Genomic DNA, 24,321 nt, shown 5'->3' with positions numbered 1-24,321 from the left:
ACGCCATTGACCGAGTGGTTTAATTAATGATATATTTTTATAATTCGGACATTTACGCACGCGGTGATACCACATATGTTTATTTTTATTTTTATTTACACTGTGTTTTTTTTTTTTTATTGGAAAAGGGGGGTGATTCAAACTTTTAATAGGGGAGGAGTTAAATGATCTTTATTCACTTTTTTTTTTCACTTTTTTTTTGCAGTGTTATAGGTCCCATAGGGACCTATAACACTGCACATACTGATCTTCTATGTTGATCACTGGTTTCTCATAAGAAACCAGTGATCAACGATTCTATTTTGATAGTTTGGACATTTATGCACGAGGCAATTCCAAATATGTTTATTAAAAAAATTACGCTTTTTGGGGGTAAAATGGAAAAACGGACAATTTAGATTTTTATTGGGGAGGGGATTTTTTCCTTTTTTTTTTACTTTTTTTTTTTAATTTTTCAACTTTTTTTTTTTTACACTTTTTATGTCCCCAAAGGGGATTATCTATAGCAATCCTTTGATTGCTAATACTGTTCAGTGCTAGGTATAGGACATGGTACTGATCATTATTATCGGCTATCTCCTGGTCTGGTCTCCTTGGTCGCCATTACAGACGATCGGATCGCCGCGGCAGCGCTGTGGGCGATCCGATCATCTATTTTATTATGCGCTTTGCACCAGATGCCGTGATCTGTACAGATCACGGCATCTGAGGGGTTAATGGCGGACAGCCGCGCGAATGGCGATGTCGGACATTACAGGCGGGTCCCCGGCTGCTGATAGCAGCTGGAACCTGCTGTGTATGATGCAAGCACCGCTCCGATGCTCGTGGTCATACACAGGACGTAAATGTATGTCCTGGTGGGGAAGTCCCGCCAAACCAGGACGTACATTTACGTCCATGGTCGTTAAGGGGTTAAGGCTCACTATACCCCTTGTTACGTTCCTTGAGCAGTGGAGTTTCCCAAATAGTGTGTCATGTGTTTTTTTTCCTGTTCTCGCACCATGGGGCTTCCTAAACGTGACATGCCCCCCAAAAACCATTTCAGCGAAAAATCCACTTTCAAAAAGTCCAATGGCGCTCCTTCGCTTCTGAGCCCTGTAGTGCACCCACAGAGAACTTCACATATGAGGTATTTCCTTACTCGAGAGAAGTGTGGTTACAAATTTTGGGGGCCATTTTCTCCTATTACCCCTTGTGAAAATGAAAAATCTATGGTGAAGCGGGAAAAAAAATCATTGTGCGACAAAATTGAAAAAAAAAACGCTGTTTTGTAACTTTTGGGGGCTTCCGTTTCTACGTAGTACATTTTTCGGTAAAAATGACACCTGATATGTATTCTGTAGGTCCATACGATTAAAATGATCCCCTACTTATATAGGTTTGATTTTGTCGGACTTCTGGAAAAAATCATAACTACATGCAGGAAAATTAATACATTTAAAATTGTCATCTTCTGACCCCTATAACTTTTTTATTTTTCCGTGTATGGGGCGGTATGAGGGCTCATTTTTTGCGCCGTGATCTGAAGTTTTTAACTGTATCATTTTTGCATTGATAGGACTTATTGATCATTTTTTATTCATTTTTAAATGATATAAAAAGTGACCAAAAATGCACTATTTTGGACTTTGGAATTTTTTTGCGCGCACGCCATTGACCGAGTGGTTTAATTAATGATATATTTTTATAATTCGGACATTTACGCACGCGGTGATACCACATATGTTTATTTTTATTTTTATTTACACTGTGTTTTTTTTTTTTATTGGAAAAGGGGGGTGATTCAAACTTTTAATAGGGGAGGAGTTAAATGATCTTTATTCACTTTTTTTTTCACTTTTTTTTTGCAGTGTTATAGGTCCCATAGGGACCTATAACACTGCACATACTGATCTTCTATGTTGATCACTGGTTTCTCATAAGAAACCAGTGATCAACGATTCTATTTTGATAGTTTGGACATTTATGCACGAGGCAATTCCAAATATGTTTATTAAAAAAATTACGCTTTTTGGGGGTAAAATGGAAAAACGGACAATTTAGATTTTTATTGGGGAGGGGATTTTTCCCTTTTTTTTTTACTTTTTTTTTTTAATTTTTCAACTTTTTTTTTTTTACACTTTTTATGTCCCCAAAGGGGATTATCTATAGCAATCCTTTGATTGCTAATACTGTTCAGTGCTAGGTATAGGACATGGTACTGATCATTATTATCGGCTATCTCCTGGTCTGGTCTCCTTGGTCGCCATTACAGACGATCGGATCGCCGCGGCAGCGCTGTGGGCGATCCGATCATCTATTTTATTATGCGCTTTGCACCAGATGCCGTGATCTGTACAGATCACAGCATCTGAGGGGTTAATGGCGGACAGCCGCGCGAATGCCGATGTCGGACATTACCGGCGGGTCCCCGGCTGCTGATAGCAGCTGGAACCTGCTGTGTATGATGCAAGCACCGCTCCGATGCTCGTGGTCATACACAGGACGTAAATGTATGTCCTGGTGGGGAAGTCCCGCCAAACCAGGACGTACATTTACGTCCATGGTCGTTAAGGGGTTAAGGCTCACTATACCCCTTGTTACGTTCCTTGAGCAGTGGAGTTTCCCAAATAGTGTGTCATGTGTTTTTTTTCCTGTTCTCGCACCATGGGGCTTCCTAAACGTGACATGCCCCCCAAAAACCATTTCAGCGAAAAATCCACTTTCAAAAAGTCCAATGGCGCTCCTTCGCTTCTGAGCCCTGTAGTGCACCCACAGAGAACTTCACATATGAGGTATTTCCTTACTCGAGAGAAGTGTGGTTACAAATTTTGGGGGCCATTTTCTCCTATTACCCCTTGTGAAAATGAAAAATTTGGGTTAACACCAGCATTTTAGTGAAAAAAATTCATTTTTCATTTTCACGTCCAAATTTAGCAAAAATTCGTCAAACATCCGTAGGGTGTTAAGGCTCACTATTCGCCTTGTTAGGTTCCTTGACGGGTGTATTTTTTTTTTTTTTTTGCTGTTTTGGCACCATGGGGGCTTCCTAAATGTGACATGACCCCCAAAAACCATATCAGCAAAATTCGCTCACCAAAAGCCCATTGTCGCTCCTTCCCTTTTGAGCCCTCTACTGCGCCCGCAGAACACTTTATATCCACATATGAGGTATTTCCTTACTCAAAAGAAATTGGGTTACAATTTTTGGGGGGCTTTTTCCCCTTTTACCTCTTGTAAACATGAAAAAAATGGGTCTATAAGAACATGTTAGTGTAAAAAATGAAGATTTTGAATTTTCTCCTCCACATTTCTGCTTCCTTTGAAAGACCTAAGGGTTAACAAACTTTCTGAATGTCATTTTGAATACGTTGAGGGGTGCAGTTTTTATAATGGGGTCATTTATGGGGTATTTCTAACATAAAGACCCTCAAATTCACTTCAAAACTGAACTGGCCCCTGAAAAATTTTGATTTTGAAATTTTCGTGAAAAATTGCAAAATTGCTGCTAAACTTTGAAGCCTTCTAATGTCTTCCAAAAGTAAAAACATGTCAACATTATGATTCCAACATAAAGTAGACATATTGTATATGTGAATCAATATATAATTTATTTGGCATGTCTATTTTCCTTACAAGCAGAGAGTTTCAAAGTTAGAAAAAAGCTAAATTTTCATGAAATTTTGGAAGTTTTCACCAAGAAATGAATCAAGTATCGACAAAAATTTACCACTAGCATAAAGTAGAATATGTAATTTCAGAGTTATTAATGCAGAAAGTGACAGTGGTCAGGTTTGAAAATAAGTGCTCAGTCCCTAAGGTGAAAATGGGCTCTGTCCTTAAGGGGTTAAAATTTATTTCCATTATCGTATTTTACTACCTTAATCTCTAATAGGTCTTTTTTTTCAGTTTTCTCATTAAAATCAATTAATTTCATTTTTTTTTGTATAAATGTTAAGCCTATTTCTATTTAGATTCCATGTATATTATGTTGCAATATTTCCAAGAGATTATTTTCCCTCTCTGCTGCCATTAATTGTAACATTGAACAGAAGCGCAGGGATGTTTAGTGCGTACAAAGAAGATTAAGAACACTTATTCTCCCAGCAAATTAGATTGCCCATAATTACATTTTACGCAGTAAACCGAAGGCGAAAGAGTTCAATTTAACCACATTCGGGCTAAAAGAAAAACCCATGTTCCTGCTTTCTAAGTATATTGAAAGTAACAAAATTACATTTTTTTGTCTTCTCCGAGGACTCAATGAAAAGATCCTCATTATCGACAATGGCGCATTCTCCTTCCTTTACTTGTTCTCTAAATTAGTTCCATGTGTGAATATTTAGTAAAATATCACCCACAGCTGTTGTCAAATTAAGAGATGATTATTGTGTTAATGCTACATCTAGATTAGTAACTGGTCAAGCATGGAGTGCAGGTGCAGCCGCCTCCTCGCCCGCCTCTCTCCTATAATAACATTAAGGAGTCTGCAGCCCTGCACTTCATCTTTTGGAGGGTGCTTGTCTGGCAGACAGATGGCACTAGATACATATACCATTTGTGCTCCGCATAAGAGCACTGCTTAAGTAAACAAGATAATACAGAAATTGGATGTGCGGAGGATTACAGCCATTATATAGGTTCGATTCAGTGACCTTCCCGGTTGTCAGCAAAAGCAGAAGAGCTTTACATTACTGCGAATTCACATGAACGTTGTCATTAGTTGTTGTTGCGTTAACTTTTTCAATGTAAGTAAATAAAAGATAAGTGTGAGATTGTTTGATAATTAATTAATTTATAATATATATATATTTATTAATATTATTATTTTTTTTTTTGGTGCAAAATAACATTGTTGCCATCCGGGGCCCATTAACTATGCTGTATATAGATCTATACTATAGATTCTAGAACTCGAGAACACAGAATGTCACATGCACATAGCCTGCATGGCAGCACTTGAAACCCCTCCAAAGAATAGGGGTTAAGATGTCTGATCATGGGGGGGTCGCCGCTGGAACCCCAGTCATCCGATGCATAGAACGAACTCTGCTCTGTGTTGGATGATGAACAACCACACCCATCACGCCCCCTCCATTCATGTCTATGGAAGGAGGTATGATGGTTATATACTAGTCATCATGCCCCCTCCCATAAACATCATTGTAGGGGGATTGGCTCCAAGCTTCAGTGTTCAGAGCACCACAGCGCCGGCCTAGAGATCGCGGGGGTCCCAGTGGCCCCCTCCCAATCAGACATCTTGACATTGTATCCCCTATTCTTTGGATTTGGGATAAGATGTCTAAGGGCAGAGTATCCCTTTAAAGCTTTACTGGCAGAAACTTTTATTTTATTTTATTTTCTGTCAGTTGTTTACACATCCCTTCACACATTCCTATTCTTTCACTATAACAGTTGTGATATTAGATTCAATTTATTAGATCCTATTCACATTTACTCCTAATGCGTTTTCACATTATTCTTTATATATAGATAATTTCACTGGTATAAATAATCCTATTTATACAATTATTGATGTTCTTCCATATTTGTGAACAACATATACCCATTATTACACATATTCATAGCTTTTTATACAAACATTCCTCTCTAGGTAACTGATCCGATGATTCCATTTAGTGTTTTTACTATCACTTACTAATTTGTTGATTTGTGGGATTCGTGCTCCTATAAAAAGACAAGTGTTTATGGCAAATTTTATGACTACTGAGGAAAGGGTTGCATTATATCACCCTGAAACGCGTCTAATCTTGTATGCACAAGCCACTGGCATAAACGCTATTTATGAAACGCTATTTATGAATAGTGTTGAGCGGCATAGGCCATATTCGAATTTGCGATATTTCGCGAATATATGGACGAATATTCGTCATATATTCGCTAAATTCACGTATTCGTAATATTCACGTTTTATTTTCGCATATGCGAAAATTTGCATATACGAAAATTAGCATAAACCAAAATTAGCATAAGCGCAAATTTTCGTATATGCGAAAATTCGCACGCCAGTCTCACACAGTAGTAATAGAGCCTTCTTTACACCACACAAGCTGGAAGCAGAGAGGGATGATCACTGTGATGTTTACTGTGAAAAAAAAAATAATGAAAAAAAATTAAAATAAAATGAATATTCATAATTATGAATATATAGTGCTATATTTGTGAATATTCGCGAGCAACACTATTTATGAATTGTGTCCGTGACCTTCTGTGGACTTCAGTGGATCCAGTCCAGCATCTGTCCGGTCCAGCCTTTGCAAGGCCAACTCAGGTGTAGTGTTTCCAGCTTCAACACCTGATGTCGTCACACGCCGACAACACGAGGTGAGCCCCTCGTATCCAGTGTGCGGTCCTTGGTCCCACACAGCCAGCATTGCAGCCCAGCGGTGAGAATTTCTCCATCTACAGTGCTTGCCAGCGCCAACGGTCCTCCGGCAGCTTGTTTACATCGGCGCCTGCCAGCGCCAAGAGCCCGTGATGACCACCACCGCTCCACATTAAGGACTCTGCCAGGCTATCTCTTTGCCACCATCTGGGACCGCCGAACAGAGGATCCAGTGCACCTTACTATCCAGGCACTGCCACAACAATATCTGTTCACAGTGCGGACTGCCCGAGTTGTTACATAAGACCGGTAACATATTTGAATTGCTACAAACTGTCTAGCATTATAAAAATGACACATTCTGCATATACGTATTTGAATGTGGTAACCAGCCACCTAAATAGCGTACTATTTTAGCCTCGTACGTGGCTTGCTTTGTGCAATAGGTATCTGCTTATCTAGAATAGGCATTTCCCTATTGCACACAAGAAACTACTACCGTATATACTCGAGTGTAAGCCGACCCGAGTATAAGCCGAGACCCCTAATTTCAGCCCAAAATCCCAGGAAAAGTTATTGACTCGAGTATAAGCCTAGGGTGGGAAATACATCATCCCCCCCCTGTCAACATCCAGACCCGTCATTAACATCCTCATCATCATCACCGCCTGTCATCATCCAGACCATCATCATCATCACCTGTCATCATCCCCTTGTCATCATCCCACACATCCCCCCTTCATCATCCCCTTGTCATTATCCCCACCCCCCTTCATCATCCCTTTGTCATCATCCCCACCCCCCTTCATCATCCCCTTGTAATCATCCCACACACCCCCCTTCATCATCCCCTTGTCATCATCCCCACCCCCCTTCATCATCCCACACCCCCCCTTCAACATCCTCTTGTCATCATCCCACACCCCCCCTTCATCATCCTCTTCTCATCATCCGCCCTCAGTGGTCTTCAACCTGCGGACCTCCAGAGGTTTCAAAACTACAACTCCCAGCAAGCCCGGGCAGCCATCGGCTGTCCGGGCTTGCTGGGAGTTGTAGTTTTGAAACTTCCGGAGGTCCGTAGGTTGAAGACCACTGCAGCCTTCGACATCATCCAGCCCCCTCTCACCCCCCTTTAGTTCTGTACAGTACTCACCTCCGCTCGGCGCTGGTCCGGTGCTGCAGGGCTGTCCGGTGAGTAGGTCGTCCGGTGGGATAGTGGTTCCGGGCTGCTATCTTCACTGGGGGCGCCTCTTCTCCACGCTGCCGGCCCGGAATAGAGGCGTTGCCTTGACAATGACGCAGAAGTACGTTGGCAATGAACGTACCTCTGCGTCGTTGTCAAGGCAACGTGACTATTCTGGGGCCGGGCCCGAAGCGCTTAGAAGAGGCCTCCCCGGTGAAGATAGCAGCCCGGAACCACTATCCCACCGGACCACCTCCTCTCCGGACAGTCCTGCAGCACCGGACCAGCGCCGAGCGGAGGTGAGTACTGTACAGAACTAAAGGGGGGTGAGAGGGGGCTGGATGATGTCGAAGGCCGCAGTGGTCTTCAACCTGCGGACCTCCGGAGGTTTCAAAACTACAACTCCCAGCAAGCCCGGACAGCCGATGGCTGCCCGGGCTTGCTGGGAGTTGTAGTTTTGAAACCTCTGGAGGTCCGCAGGTTGAAGACCACTGCGGGTCGAGAGTTCACTCGAGTATAAGCCGAGGGGGGTGTTTTCAGCATGAAAAATCGTGCTGAAAAACTCGGCTTATACTTGAGTATATACGGTATATATGCCAGTGGTATAATTATACAAATATTCTTTTTATGCATTAATATCTATTGCCTGTGTCTTATGTGTTCTCCACACAGGGCCCTATGAGGAGTAACCTTTTACATTGTCATTTTAATAAATTTAACATATTATTATTGAAGCACAACCCAATATTATTTTTTCTATAATTATAAACCCAAATTTAGTATATTTATACTCACCTAGAAGGTCCGGGCAAAAGTATTTGTTTCAGATTTATAAATTACTTCTATAAAGAATCCTAATCCTTCCAGTACTTATCAGCTGCTGTTATGATCTACAGGAAGTTCTTTTCTTTTTGAATTTTCTTTCTTTATGACCACAGTGCTCTCTGCTGACATTTTTTTGCTCCTACTCTGGACAGTTCCTAAAATGAACAGAGGTGTCAGCAGAGAGCACTGTGGTCTGGCATAAAGGAAATTCAAAAAGAAAAGAACTTCCTGGGGATCATACAGCAGCTGATAAGTACTGGAAGGATTAAGATTTTTTAATAGAAGCAATTTACAAATCTGTTTAACTTTCTGGCACCAATTGATTAAAAAATAAATTAAATAAATGTTTTCCAGTGGAGTACCCCTTTAAAGAGAAACTCTACAACAATCTCTATTGACTGACTTTTATGTGTGTTTTTTTTTTGTTCTTTTTCTTTTACAGGATAACACACAATGCTGCACGATACACAATAAATATAGCACAAATAGGACCATGTCATGTACAAATTTGTTATACAAACTATACCCAAGTTCTGCTATGTTTTGTTATACACCCAATATAAAAAATTAGCTGTACACCATATATATATATATATATATATATATATATATTTCCAAAATAATAACATAGCGAAGAAAGCTTAGCTGTTTTGATTACAAAAAATATGGATATAAAATATGTATATATATATATATATATATATATATATATATATATATATTTATTTATTTATTTTTATTCAGACAACCAAGTTTTCTTCGCTATGTTATTATTTGGAATATCTATTCTTGTTCATTTCAATGACACTTTAAAGTGGTTCGTCTGCTTAACTTCTGTTATCAGTGAGCGCAGGGCCCCGCCAGGCTATCATCTATCATCCTGAGAGCAACTGGTGGGCCTGTCCATGGGGTCTTTTAGCAGCAGCTGGGTGTAATCTTCAATATTCAATGCTGGCAAGAATCCAAGAGACTGGCTAAGATGTCGCTTATATAGCCAAAAAGACAGAAGTGCAGTATGGATCACGCGTTATTACAGTATTTTCCAATCAGTGTTCCCCCAGCTGTTTCAAAACTACAATTCCCAGCATGCCCGGACAGCCTTCGGCTGTCCAGGCTTGCTGGGAATTGTAGTTTTGCAACAGCTGGAGGCACACTGTTTGGAAAACACTGCTTTATAGTACGGTCTATAATAAAGCCCGGTTTAGCTGTGTTTTAGGAGGAGCCACTAGATGGCGGTATAGTGTCAATGTTGCATGCACATCGCCTTAGACACTTGAACTAATACTAGCCGTTAGCGTCTAACGATAATAACTGCAAATCATTGATGGTAAATGCTGACATGTAATTCCTGTCTTTGTCAGTGACAGTTCCCTTGTGTTATATAATGTATCTGACTAAATGGCCGAAGAAAAACAGGGACCTTACAGTTCTAGTCACAGCTAAATTATTTCTAACCACCTTTCATTTCCCAAACAATTGGCTATCATCCGCCCCCCCCCCCCCCCTGTTAGAAGTTTAGGTTTACTATATAAACTCTACATTAACCTAATTCAAATGTCCTTTAATCGTTTCTATAAAAACTTTTCATATCTTGTGCATCTTGGCAAAACATTAACTTTTCTAATATACTTTATAAAATAATGTTATCTCCCTTTTATAGAAATCATAACTTTAAAAAAAAAGACCGCTAGGGGTCTCCATACCATTCAGAACATAATCCTGTCCATCTCCAGCATCATCTTTGTCCCAGCTAAAGCACAGGCAGGGACAAAGTCCAGATAGTGAGGGCAGGACTAGCACTCCTCTGTGCTCACTCCTGTTCTATCAGACTGCAGAATGAAAACAGAGAGGAAGGGGTTACAGAGCAGCCTGCAGTGATTGGATGAAGAGACCAAGCACAGCAGATTCAGGGAGGAAGTGAATGTATGGTGAGTGAGGGTGGGCTCAGTGCTTTCCTCAGACAGGCCGCTTCCTAAGCAGTGGATGTCAGAATGAATGAGCAGTAGAAACAAGGGATTTGTGAGACAAATACAGAAGCTAGACATATAAAGAAAAACACATAAAATGCATCTTTATGACCAAATGAGTAACAGTATAATATAAGTAACAATATATTGCTTATGTGATAAGACATGTATGCTTAATTTCTTTATTTTATTCATTGATATTGCACTGACATATTCAGCAGGGAATTATATAATTCACATTGGTCCTTGTCAACATTGGAGCTCACAATCTAAACGATAAATTAATGGGGTTGTCCAATAAAAAACAGCTTATACCGTATCAATAGGATAAGTATCTGATCGCTGGAGGTCTGACCACTGGAACCCCCGTGATCTCCTGAATGGGTGCTGTCAATGCATTCTCCATGGGGGTGCTATTTATAGCCTGGTGCTCATTTCTTTTAACCACTCCAATTTTTTATATTTAATTGTCCTTATCATTTTGAAAAATTTGACATGTTAAACGTTTTAATTGGTTAGGGTCTCAGTACTGAGACCTCCACTGATCATTACAATGAATGGAGAGAGGAGAAATGGTGTGCACTTTACTCCCTGGCTGTGCACTTCATGCTAGACAGGCTCCATTATAAATGGGGGAGCCCATCTAGTGCAAGTGGACAGAGATCGTAGCAAGTTAATTGCATAACCCTGCTCTTCTCCTCGCTTGTTCAGCACTAAGACTCTTACCTGTCAAAACTTTTGACAAAGTTGATAGGAACACTTTAATGTAAAAATTAGAATGGACAAAAGGAATGTCAAAAGTTTTTACACTTATACTGTCCATCAAAGGGGACAGCAGACATCCTTTCCTGTGATCAGTGGAGGTCCCGGTGGTTGGATGCCAACTAATCAACTAGTTATTGTCTATCCCGTAATTGTAAAATGTTCATGGCACTCTTAAGACATTCAGAGATAACAATGGAGTTAATAGGTAGAGGCAGAGTAACCGTTCCCTCTACCTTGGGGCACCAATATCCATTGTTAGACCTCGTCCTGTTAGGCAGGTTTCACAGGACAGAATCCACAGCTAGAAGAATTCCGGCAGAAGATTCCAAATATACTCACTGCAACAGTCAGCGCTAAAACCATTCGGACATTCCCATTTCGAAAGATGGCAATTCTGGAGGAATTTTAGTATGAAAGTTTTCTGCAGGAAATTACATCCAGGAAATTCCACAGTGTGAATGGGTTAATGAAAAACCCATTCACCTAAATTTAACCTCAGACAACGTAATTTTCAACCAAAATTCAGAAGCGAAATTCCAGTTGGAAATTCCGTAGTGTGAACCTGGTACTCCCTGGAAAACATTTTTTTTTTTTAAATCAACTGGTGCCAGAAAGTTATACAGATTTGTAAATGACTTCTATTAAATAATCTTAATCCTTCCAGTACTTATCAGCTGCTGCATGATCCACAGGAAGTTCTTTTCTTTTTGAATTTCCTTTCTGCCTGACCACAGTGCTCTCTGCTGACACCTCTCTCCATGTCAGGAACTGTCCAGAGCAGAAGAGGTTTGCTATGGGGATTTGCTTCTACTCTGGACAGTTCCTAAAATGGACAGAGGTGTCAGCAGAGAGCACTGTGGTCAGACAGAAAGGAAATTAAAAAAGAAAAGAACTTCCTGTGGATCATAACAGCAGCTGATAAATACTGGAAGGATTAAGATTTTTAAATAGAAGTAATTTACAAATCTGTTTAACTTTCTGACACCAGTTGATTTAGAAAAAATGTTTTCCAGTGGAGTACCCCTGGGGAACTCCAGTGGAAATGTTTTTTTTTTTTTTATCAACTGGTGCCAGAAAGCTAAACAGACTTGTAAATTACTTCTATTAAAAAATCTTAATCTTTCCAGTACTTATCAGCTGCTGTATACTACAGAGGAAGTTGTGTAGTTCTTTTCTGTCTGACCACAGTGCTCTTTGATGACACATCTGTCCATGTCAAAAACTGTCCGGAGCAGGAGAGGTTTGCTACGGGGATTTTCTCTTGCTCTGGACAGTTCCTGACATGGACAGAGGTGTCAGCAGAGAGCCCTGTGGTCAGACAGAAAATACATTTAAAAAAAAGAGCTTCCTGTGGAGCATACAGCAGCTGATAAGGACTGGAAGGATTATGATTTTTAAATAGAAGTAATTTACAAATCTGTTTAACTTTCTGGCACCGGTTGATTTGAAAATTAATTGTTTTCCACCGTAGTACCCCTTTAAAGTCATTGAAAAACTTTCAAATATATTTGTGGGATAGAATAAAAAAGAACTATGACAGAATGAAAATAAAGATGTAGTGATATCAGCTTTCTATACCATGCAATTGAATATATGCACCAAAATTAAAAAGTAACTTTTAATTATGACCAATAAAAACAATATTATATCGCTCGTAGCATAAAATGCAAAAATATACAACAGTTATATTCCATATATGCAGCAATAGTAAAGAAATGGGTTCACCAAATTATTACAATACCAGAAAATGGATATATTTCGGTGGCAAGGTGTTGGGATTATTCTCAATGTTAGATCCACCAGATCGACCTAGCACCACAGAAAATAAAGTAAACAATCTCAAAAGAACACATTTATTTCCATACACAACACGTTTCACCCGACTGGTAATCAGGATCTTCAGGCGTAACACAGGGGTAACAATGGTACAGCACCCCATGCCTGTGATGTCTGATGGAGGACATGTTACATATTTTTTTATTGTTTCTTTTTTCCAATGAAAAAAGAGACTTATTTTATTTTCATGTTTTAAAACTTTCTTTTAATTTCACTTTTATAATTTTTTTGTCTCCATAAAGGACAAATATCATGTAAAAATAACATATCCACTATCCGAAGGACTTGCATTGAGGGGGCATGGCCGTGCCCGTGAAGTCATGAGCCTCCGGCGCTGCACCAGATGCTCTAAATGAGTGCCAGGTGCAGCAGGGCAATCACAGGGGTCCCGGGCAGCAGGACCCCCTCGATCAGACATCTTATCTCCTATCCTTTGGATAGGGGATAAGATGTCTAGGGGCAGAGTTGTCCTTCAATGTAATGAGGCTTTTAACTTTTATATGTTACTGTTTCTCTACTTTATCAAATAAATAATTCCTATTGAAAAAGCTTCTAGTGATTGGTGTGACTTATGGTTCATTATATATAGAGATGAGCTAACTTTTGAAAAATTCAATTTGGCTATTTTGGCGAATTTTTTGAAAAAATTTGGTTGGATCCGAATTTATTCGCGGCGAATCTATAATAAAAATGACTATTTCTAGCCTACATACAGCCTCTATAGGAGTATATGGATATGGAGTGTGCTGGTAGTGAAATAATACTGTTATTCTGAATAACATGCAGATTACCGGCATTGCTTTTAGAATCACGGCCGCACAGCAGCACAATAACAGACCATGGTGGTGGCATCAGTGCGAGGAGAGCATATAATGGCTGAATGACACAGCATGGAGATGTTGGCAGCATGAGGAGACCATATAGTGGCTGAATGGCATAGCATGGAGATGTTGGCAGCATGAGGAGACAATATAGTGACTGAATGACACAGCGTGGAGGTGTTGGCAGCATGAGGAGACTATATAGTGACTGAATGACACAGCGTGGAGGTGTTGGCAGCATGAGGAGACCATATAGTGGCTGAATGACACAGCGTGGAGATGTTGGCAGCATGAGGAGACCATATGGTGGCTGAATGGCACAGCGTGGAGATGTTGGCAGCATGAGGAGACCATATGGTGGCTGAATGACACAGCTTGGATAAGGCTGAAGCATGAGGAGACCATATAGTGGCTGTATGACACAGCGTGGAGGTGTTGGCAGCATGAGGAGACCATATAGTGGCTGAATGACACAGTGTGGAGGTGGCGGCAGCATGAGGAGACCATATAATGGCTGGATGAGACAGCTTGGATGAGGCTGAAGCATGAGGAGACCATATAGTGGCTAAATGACACAGCATGGAGGTGTTGGCAGCATGAGGAGACCATATAGTGGCTGAATGACACAGCATGGAGGTGTTCGCAGCATTAGGAGACCATATGGTGGCTGAATGACACAGTGTGGAGGTGTTGGCAGCATGAGGAGACCATATAGTGGCTGAATGACATAGTGTGGAGGTCGCGGCAGCATGAAGAGACCATATACAGTAGTGGCTGGATGACACAGCTTGGATGAGGCTGAAGCATGAGGAGACCATATAGTGGCTAAATGACACAGCGGGGGGGTGTTGACAGCATGAGGAGACCATGTAGTGGCTGAATAGCACAGCCAGGAGTTGGCAGCAGCATGAGTAGACACTAGGCCTTCACAATCCCTAAGATTATAAGATGAATTCTGAATTTTAAACCAAAGATTTTGGGTAGCTAGTGCTACCATAACAACATTTTTATTCCCAGACCCAGTCCCAGCAGCATCAGTAAATTGATTCAGTATATTGCCTGAATGACACAGCCTGGAGTTGGCAAAAGCATGAGGAGACCATTGAAATATAAGAATTGTAAATAGAAATCTAAGATTTTGAAATTGAAATTGAAGATTTTGAAATTGAACTTTTAACTTCCAAGTTTTAGTGTCCCGGACCCCAGCGTGTGGGTACAAAGGACCTAATCTAACAAGGAGTCACATGTCACATGGCAGCATAATGACAGAGCCTGGAGGTGGCATCAGTAGGTGGAGACCATATAGTGTCTAAATGGCACAGCCTGGAGTTAGCTGAAGCATGTAGAGACCCCAGGGCTTCACAATCCCTAAGAAAAAAAGACGAAGTTTGAAATTTATAGTGAAGATTTTGGCTAGCTAGTACTACCATAACAAAAGTTTTTATTCCCAGGCCCAGGCCCAGCAGCATCAGTAAACCATATATTGCCTGAATGGCACAGCCTGTAGTTGCCAGCAGCATGAGTAGACACTAGGCCTTCACAATCCCTAAGAAAAAAGTTTGAATTTTAAACCGAAGATTTTGGGTAGCTAGTGCTACCATAACAATTTTTTTATTCCCAGACCCAGTCCCAGCAGCATCAGTAAACCATATATTGCCTGAATGGCACTGCCGGGAGTGGGCTGAACCATGAGGAGACCATATAGTGTCTGAATGTTACAGCCTGGAGTTGGCGGCAGATGAAGAGACAATAGGGCCTCACAATCTCTAATAATAAAAGATGAATTTTGAAATTTAAATTGTAGATGTATGGTACCTAGTGCTACCATAAACATGTATAAATAATGCCCTAGGCTCAGCAGCATCACTAAACCATGTAGTTGCTATATGACACAGACAGGAGCAGTCAGCAGCAGGAGTACACAAGAGGGTTTCATAACCCCCTAAGATTGAAAGATAAACGTTGAAATCTCAATGAAGCATGTATGTAAGTGTCACGATGCCGGCTGGCAGGAGGTGGATCCTCTGTGCCAGAGAGGGATTGGCGTGGACCGTGCTAGTGGACCGGTTCTAAGATACTACTGGTGTTCACCAGAGCCCGCCGCAAAGCGGGATGGTCTTGCTGCGGCGGTAGTAACCAGGTCGTATCCACTAGCAACGGCTCAAACTCTCTGACTGCTGAAGATAGGCGCGGTACAAGGGAGTAGACAAAAGCAAGGTCGGACGTAGCAGAAGGTCGGGGCAGGCAGCAAGGATCGTAGTCAGGGGCAACGGCAGGAGGTCTGGAACACAGGCTAGGAACACACAAGGGAACGCTTTCACTAGGCACAAGGGCAACAAGATCCGGCGAGGGAGTGCAGGGGAAGTGAGGTATACATAGGGAGTGCACAGGTGAACACACTAATTGGAACCACTGCGCCAATCAGTGGCGCAGTGGCCCTTTAAATCGCAGAGACCCGGCGCGCGCGCGCCCTAGGGAGCGGGGCCGCGCGCGCCGGGACAGGACCGACGGAGAGCGAGTCAGGTACGGAAGCCGGGGTGCGCATCGCGAGCGGGCGCCACCAGCATCGCGAATCGCATCCCGGCTGGAGGCGGTATCGCAGCGCACCCGGTCAGTGGATCTGACCGGGGCGCTGCAGTAGCGAGGGTGTAGCGAGCGCTCCGGGGAGGAGCGGGGACCCGGAGCGCTCGACGTAACAGTACCCCCCCCCCTTGGGTCTCCCCCTCTTCTTGGAACCTGAGAACCTGAGGACCAGACTTTTATCTAGGATATTGTCCCCAGGTTCCCAGGATCTCTCTTCAGGACCACAGCCCTCCCAGTCAACCAAAAAAAAGGTTCTCCCTTTGACCCTTTTGGAGGCCAGTATCTCCTTTACGGAAAAGATGTCCGAAGAACCAGAGACAGGAGTAGGAGAAATAAGTTTGGGAGAGAAACGGTTGATGATGAGTGGTTTAAGAAGAGAGACGTGAAAGGCATTAGGAATACGAAGAGAAGGAGGAAGAAGAAGTTTGTAAGAGACAGGATTAATTTGGCACAAGATTTTGAAAGGACCAAGATAGCGTGGTCCCAATTTGTAGCTGGGAACACGGAAGCGGACATATTTAGCGGAGAGCCATACCTTGTCTCCGGGAGAAAAAATGGGGGGAGCTCTTCTTTTCTTATCGGCAAACTTTTTCATGCGCGATGAAGCCTGTAAGAGAGAATTTTGGGTCTCTTTCCAGATGGTGGAAAGATCACGAGTTATTTCATCCACAGCGGGCAAACCAGAGGGCAAGGGAGTAGGGAGGGGGGAAGAGGATGACGGCCGTACACCACGAAAAATGGGGATTTGGAAGAAGATTCAGTGACTCTGAAGTTGTACGAGAATTCGGCCCATGGTAGAAGATCTGCCCAGTCATCCTGGCGGGAGGAAACAAAATGCCGTAAGTAATCACCCAGGACCTGGTTAATTCTTTCTACTTGCCCATTGGATTGAGGATGATAAGCAGAAGAAAAGTTTAATTTAATCTTGAGTTGTTTACAGAGAGCCCTCCAGAATTTTGACACGAATTGGACGCCTCTATCCGAGACGATCTGCGTGGGCAACCCGTGAAGACGAAAAATGTGTACAAAAAATTGTTTTGCCAACTGAGGCGCTGAAGGAAGACCAGGAAGAGGAATAAAATGTGCCATCTTGGAAAATCGATCAACGACCACCCAAACCACAGTGTTGCCACGGGATGGGGGTAAGTCTGTAATAAAGTCCATACCAATCAGAGACCAAGGCTGTTCGGGGACAGGCAGAGGAAGAAGGAGACCAGCAGGCTTCTGGCGAGGAGTCTTATCCCGGGCACAGACAGTGCAGGCCCGCACAAAATCAACAACATCCGTCTCCAGAGTCGGCCACCAATAGAAACGAGAGATGAGTTGCAAGGATTTCTTGATGCCCGCATGGCCTGCGAGATGGGAGGAGTGACCCCATTTGAGGATTCCGAGGCGTTGGCATGGAGAGACGAAGGTCTTCCCTGGAGGAGTTTGCCTGATGGAGGCTGGAGAAGTGGAGATCAGGCAGTCAGGAGGAATGATGTGTTGCGGAGAGAGCTCTACTTCCGAGGCATCCGAGGAACGAGAGAGAGCATCGGCCCTAATGTTCTTGTCGGCAGGGCGAAAGTGAATTTCAAAATTAAACCGGGCAAAGAACAGAGACCACCTGGCCTGGCGAGGATTCAGCCGTTGGGCAGACTGGAGATAGGAGAGATTCTTGTGATCGGTGTAAATAATAACTGGAAATTTTGATCCCTCCAGCAGATGCCTCCATTCCTCAAGTGCTAATTTAATGGCCAGTAGCTCTCGATCCCCGATGGAGTAGTTCCTCTCCGCCGGAGAGAAGGTCCTAGAAAAAAAACCACAAGTAACAGCATGCCCGGAAGAATTTTTTTGTAGAAGAACCGCTCCAGCTCCCACTGAGGAGGCATCAACCTCCAATAGGAAGGGTGTAGATGGGTCAGGTCTGGAGAGCACGGGAGCAGAAGAAAAGGCAGACTTGAGCCGTTTAAAGGCGTCTTCCGCTTGAGGAGACCATGACTTAGGATTGGCATTCTTCTTGGTTAAAGCCACGATAGGAGCCACAATGGTGGAAAAATGTGGAATAAATTGTCTGTAATAATTGGCGAACCCCAAAAAACGTTGGATAGCTCGGAGTCCGGAGGGGCGTGGCCAATCTAAGACGGCAGAGAGTTTATCTGGGTCCATTTGTAGTCCCTGGCCAGAGACCAAGTATCCTAGGAAAGGAAGAGATTGACATTCAAACAGACATTTCTCCATTTTGGCATAAAGTTGATTGTCACGAAGTCTCTGAAGAACCATGCGGACATGCTGGCGGTGTTCTTCTAGGTTGGCAGAAAAAATCAGGATATCGTCCAGATACACAACAACACAGGAATATAAGAGATCACGAAAAATTTCATTAACAAAGTCTTGGAAGACGGCAGGGGCGTTGCACAGGCCAAAGGGCATGACCAGATACTCAAAGTGTCCATCTCTAGTGTTAAATGCCGTTTTCCATTCGTCCCCCTCCCTGATGCGGATGAGATTATAAGCACCTCTTAAGTCCAGTTTGGTAAAGACGTGGGCACCTTGGAGGCGATCAAAGAGTTCAGAGATAAGAGGTAGGGGGTAGCGGTTCTTTACCGTGATTTTATTAAGTCCGCGGTAGTCAATGCAAGGACGTAGGGAGCCATCTTTTTTGGACACAAAGAAAAATCCAGCTCCGGCAGGAGAGGAGGATTTGCGGATAAACCCCTTTTTTAAATTTTCCTGGATGTACTCAGACATAGCAAGAGTCTCAGGGGCGGACAGAGGATAAATTCTGCCCCGGGGTGGAGTAGTGCCCGGGAGGAGGTCAATAGGACAGTCATAAGGTCTGTGAGGAGGTAAAGTCTCAGCTTGTTTTTTGCAAAATACGTCAGCATAGTCCATATAGACCTTAGGGAGACCGGTTACAGGGGGAACCACAGGGTCACGGCAGGGAGTATTGGGAACCGGTTTAAGGCAGTCTTTGAAACAAGAGGTACCCCAGCTCTTGATCTCTCCTGTGGACCAATCAAGGGTTGGGGAATGGCGTTGAAGCCATGGTAGTCCAAGGAGAATTTCGGAAGTGCAATTGGAGAGGACCAAAAACTCAATTTTTTCGTGATGAGGTCCGATGCACATTAGGAGGGGTTCCGTGCGGTAACGCACGGCACAGTCCAATCTTTCATTGTTAACGCAATTGATGTAGAGGGGTCTGGCGAGACTGGTCACTGGGATGCTTGTCACAATGCCGGCTGGCAGGTAGTGGATCCTCTGTGCCAGAGAGGGATTGGCGTGGACCGTGCTAGTGGATCGGTTCTAAGTCACTACTGGTTTTCACCAGAGCCCGCCGCAAAGCGGGATGGTCTTGCTGCGGCGGTAGTGACCAGGTCGTATCCACTAGCAACGGCTCAACCTCTCTGGCTGCTGAAGATAGGCGCGGTACAAGGGAGTAGACAGAAGCAAGGTCGGACGTAGCAGAAGGTCGGGGCAGGCAGCAAGGATCGTAGTCAGGGGCAACGGCAGGAGGTCTGGAACACAGGCTAGGAACACACAAGGAAACGCTTTCACTGGCACGATGGCAACAAGATCCGGCAAGGAAGTGCAGGGGAAGTGAGGTGATATAGGGAAGTGCACAGGTGATCAGACTAATTGGAACCACTGCGCCAATCAGCGGCGCAGTGGCCCTTTAAATCGCAAAGACCCGGCGCGCGCGCGCCCTAGGGAGCGGGGCCGCGCGCGCCGGGACAGGACCGACGGAGAGCGAGTCAGGTACGGGAGCCGGGGTGCGCATCGCGAGCGGGCGCTACCCGCATCGCGAATCGCATCCCGGCGGGATGCGGTATCGCAGCGCCCCGGGTCAGTGGATCTGACCGGAGCGCTGCAGTGAGGAGAGTGTAGCGAGCGCTCCGGGGAGGAGCGGGGACCCGGAGCGCTCGGCGTAACAGTACCCCCCCTTGGGTCTCCCCCTCTTCTTAGAGCCTGAGAACCTGAGGAGCAGACTTTTGTCTAGGATATTGTCCTCAGGTTCCCAGGATCTCTCTTCTGGACCACAACCCTCCCAATCCACTAAAAAAAAAGTTTTCCCTCTGACCTTTTTGGAAGCCAGAATCTCTTTGACGGAGAAGATGTCCGAGGAGCCGGAAACAGGAGTGGGAGGAACAGATTTGGGAGAGAAACGGTTGATGATAAGTGGTTTAAGAAGAGAAACGTGAAAGGCATTAGGAATACGAAGAGAAGGAGGAAGAAGAAGTTTGTAAGAGACAGGATTAATCTGGCACAAAATTTTGAAAGGACCAAGATAGCGTGGTCCCAACTTGTAGCTAGGGACACGGAAGCGGACATATTTAGCGGAGAGCCATACCTTGTCTCCAGGGGAAAAAATGGGAGGAGCTCTTCTTTTCTTATCCGCGAACTTCTTCATGCGTGATGAAGCCTGTAAGAGAGAATTTTGGGTCTCTCTCCATATGATGGAAAGGTCACGAGAAATTTCATCCACAGCGGGCAGACCAGAGGGCAAGGGGGTAGGGAGGGGGGGAAGAGGGTGACGGCCGTACACCACAAAAAATGGGGATTTGGAGGAAGATTCAGAGACTCTGAAGTTATACCAGAATTCGGCCCATGGTAGAAGATCTGTCCAGTCATCCTGGCGGGAGGAAACAAAATGTCGTAAATAATCACCCAAGACCTGGTTAATTCTTTCTACTTGTCCATTGGATTGAGGATGATATGCAGAAGAAAAATTTAATTTAATCTTGAGTTGTTTACAGAGAGCCCTCCAGAATTTAGACACGAATTGGACGCCTCTATCCGAGACGATCTGCGTAGGCAACCCGTGAAGACGAAAAATGTGTACAAAAAATTGTTTAGCCAACTGAGGCGCTGAAGGAAGACCAGGAAGAGGAATGAAATGTGCCATTTTGGAGAATCGATCAACGACCACCCAAATAACAGTGTTGCCACGGGAAGGGGGTAAGTCAGTAATAAAATCCATACCAATCAGAGACCAAGGCTGTTCGGGGACAGGCAGAGGATGAAGAAAACCAGCGGGCTTCTGGCGAGGAGTCTTATCCCGGGCACAGATAGTGCAGGCTCGCACAAAGTCCACGACATCCGTCTCCAGAGTCGGCCACCAATAGAAGCGAGAGATGAGTTGCACAGATTTCTTGATGCCCGCATGACCTGCGAGATGGGAGGAGTGACCCCATTTGAGGATTCCGAGGCGTTGGCGTGGAGAAACAAAGGTCTTTCCTGGAGGAGTTTGCCTGATGGAGGCTGGAGAAGTGGAAATCAGGCAGTCAGGAGGAATGATGTGTTGCGGAGAGAGTTCAATTTCAGAAGCATCCGAGGAACGAGAGAGAGCATCGGCCCTAATGTTCTTATCGGCAGGCCGAAAGTGAATTTCAAAATTAAATCGGGCAAAGAACAGAGACCACCTGGCCTGGCGAGGATTCAGCCGTTGGGCAGACTGGAGGTAGGAGAGGTTCTTGTGATCGGTGTAAATAATAACTGGAAACCTTGATCCCTCCAGCAGATGCCTCCATTCCTCAAGTGCTAATTTAATAGCTAGAAGCTCTCGATCCCCGATGGAGTAGTTCCTCTCCGCCGGAGAGAAGGTCCTAGAAAAAAAACCACAAGTAACAGCATGCCCGGAAGAATTTTTTTGTAGAAGGACAGCTCCAGCTCCTACTGAAGAGGCATCAACCTCCAATAGGAAGGGTTTGGATGGGTCAGGTCTGGAGAGCACGGGAGCCGAAGAAAAGGCAGACTTGAGTCGTTTAAAGGCGTCTTCCGCTTGAGGAGGCCAAGACTTGGGATCGGCATTTTTTTTGGTTAAAGCCACGATAGGAGCCACAACGGTAGAAAAATGTGGAATAAATTGCCTGTAATAATTGGCGAACCCCAAAAAACGTTGGATAGCACGGAGTCCGGAGGGGCGTGGCCAATCTAAGACGGCAGAGAGTTTGTCTGGATCCATTTGTAGTCCCTGGCCAGAGACCAAGTATCCTAGGAAAGGAAGAGATTGGCATTCAAACAGACATTTCTCTATTTTGGCATAGAGTTGATTGTCACGAAGTCTCTGAAGAACCATACGGACATGCTGGCGGTGTTCTTCTAGATTGGCAGAAAAAATCAGGATATCGTCCAGATATACAACAACACAGGAGTATAAGAGATCACGAAAAATTTCATTAACAAAGTCTTGGAAGACGGCAGGGGCGTTGCACAGGCCAAAGGGCATGACCAGATACTCAAAGTGTCCATCTCTGGTGTTAAATGCCGTTTTCCATTCATCCCCCTCTCTGATGCGGATGAGATTATAAGCACCTCTTAAGTCCAGTTTGGTAAAGATGTGGGCACCTTGGAGGCGATCAAAGAGTTCAGAGATGAGGGGTAAGGGGTAGCGGTTCTTAACCGTGATTTTATTAAGACCGCGGTAGTCAATACAAGGACGTAGGGAGCCATCTTTTTTGGAGACAAAGAAAAATCCGGCTCCGGCAGGAGAGGAGGATTTACGGATAAAGCCCTTTTTTAAATTTTCCTGGACGTATTCCGACATGGCAAGAGTCTCTGGGGCGGACAGAGGATAAATTCTGCCCCGGGGTGGAGTAGTGCCCGGGAGGAGGTCGATAGGACAATCATAAGGCCTGTGAGGAGGTAGAGTCTCAGCTTGTTTTTTGCAAAAAACATCCGCAAAGTCCATATAGGCCTTAGGGAGGCCGGTTACAGGTGGAACCACAGAGTCACGGCAAGGGTTACTGGGAACCGGTTTTAGGCAGTCCTTGGAACAAGAGGGCCCCCAACTCTTGATCTCCCCAGTGGACCAATCCAGGGTAGGGGAATGAAGTTGAAGCCAAGGAAGTCCAAGGAGAATTTCAGAAGTGCAATTGGGGAGGACCAAAAGTTCAATCCTCTCTTGATGAGATCCGATGCACATTAGAAGGGGCTCCGTGCGGAAACGTATGGTACAGTCCAATCTTTCATTGTTTACACAGTTGATGTAGAGGGGTCTGGTGAGACTGGTCACTGGGATGTTGAACCTGTTGACGAGGGAGGCCAAAATAAAATTTCCTGCAGATCCGGAGTCCAAGAAGGCCATAGTAGAGAAGGAGAAGGCAGAGGCAGATATCCGCACAGGCACAGTAAGACGTGGAGAAGCAGAGTAGACATCAAGGACTGTCTCACCTTTGTGCGGAGTCAGCGTACGTCTTTCCAGGCGGGGAGGACGGATAGGACAATCCTTCAGGAAGTGTTCGGTACTAGCACAGTACAGGCAGAGATTCTCCATGCGGCATCGTGTCCTCTCTTGAGGTGTCAGGCGAGACCGGTCGACCTGCATAGCCTCCACGGCGGGAGGCACAGGAACAGATTGCAGGGGACCAGAGGAGAGAGGAGCCGGGGAGAAGAAACGCCTCGTGCGAACAGAGTCCATATCCTGGCGGAGCTCCTGACGCCTTTCGGAAAAACGCATGTCAATGCGAGTGGCTAGGTGAATGAGTTCATGTAGATTAGCAGGGATTTCTCGTGCGGCCAGAACATCTTTAATGTTGCTGGATAGGCCTTTTTTAAAGGTCGCGCAGAGGGCCTCATTATTCCAGGATAATTCTGAAGCAAGAGTACGGAATTGTACGGCATACTCGCCAACGGAAGAATTACCCTGGACCAGGTTCAACAGGGCAGTCTCAGCAGAAGAGGCTCGGGCAGGTTCCTCAAAGACACTTCGGATTTCCGAGAAGAAGGAGTGTACAGAGGCAGTGACGAGGTCATTGCGGTCCCAGAGCGGTGTGGCCCAAGACAGGGCTTTTCCAGACAGAAGGCTGACTACGAAAGCCACCTTAGACCTTTCAGTGGGAAAGTGGTCAGACATCAACTCCAAGTGCAGGGAACATTGGGTAAGAAAGCCACGGCAAAACTTAGAGTCCCCATCAAATTTATCCGGCAAGGATAGGCGTAGACCAGAAGCGGCCACTCGCTGCGGAGGAGGTGCAGGAGCTGGCGGAGGAGATGATTGCTGAAGCTGTGGTAGTAACTGCTGTAGCATGACGGTCA

Source organism: Hyla sarda, chromosome 5 (genome assembly GCF_029499605.1).
Source record: "Hyla sarda isolate aHylSar1 chromosome 5, aHylSar1.hap1, whole genome shotgun sequence".
In the NCBI taxonomy this organism is placed as follows: Eukaryota; Metazoa; Chordata; class Amphibia; order Anura; family Hylidae; genus Hyla; species Hyla sarda.
Note: the sequence above shows the minus strand (reverse complement) of the source record.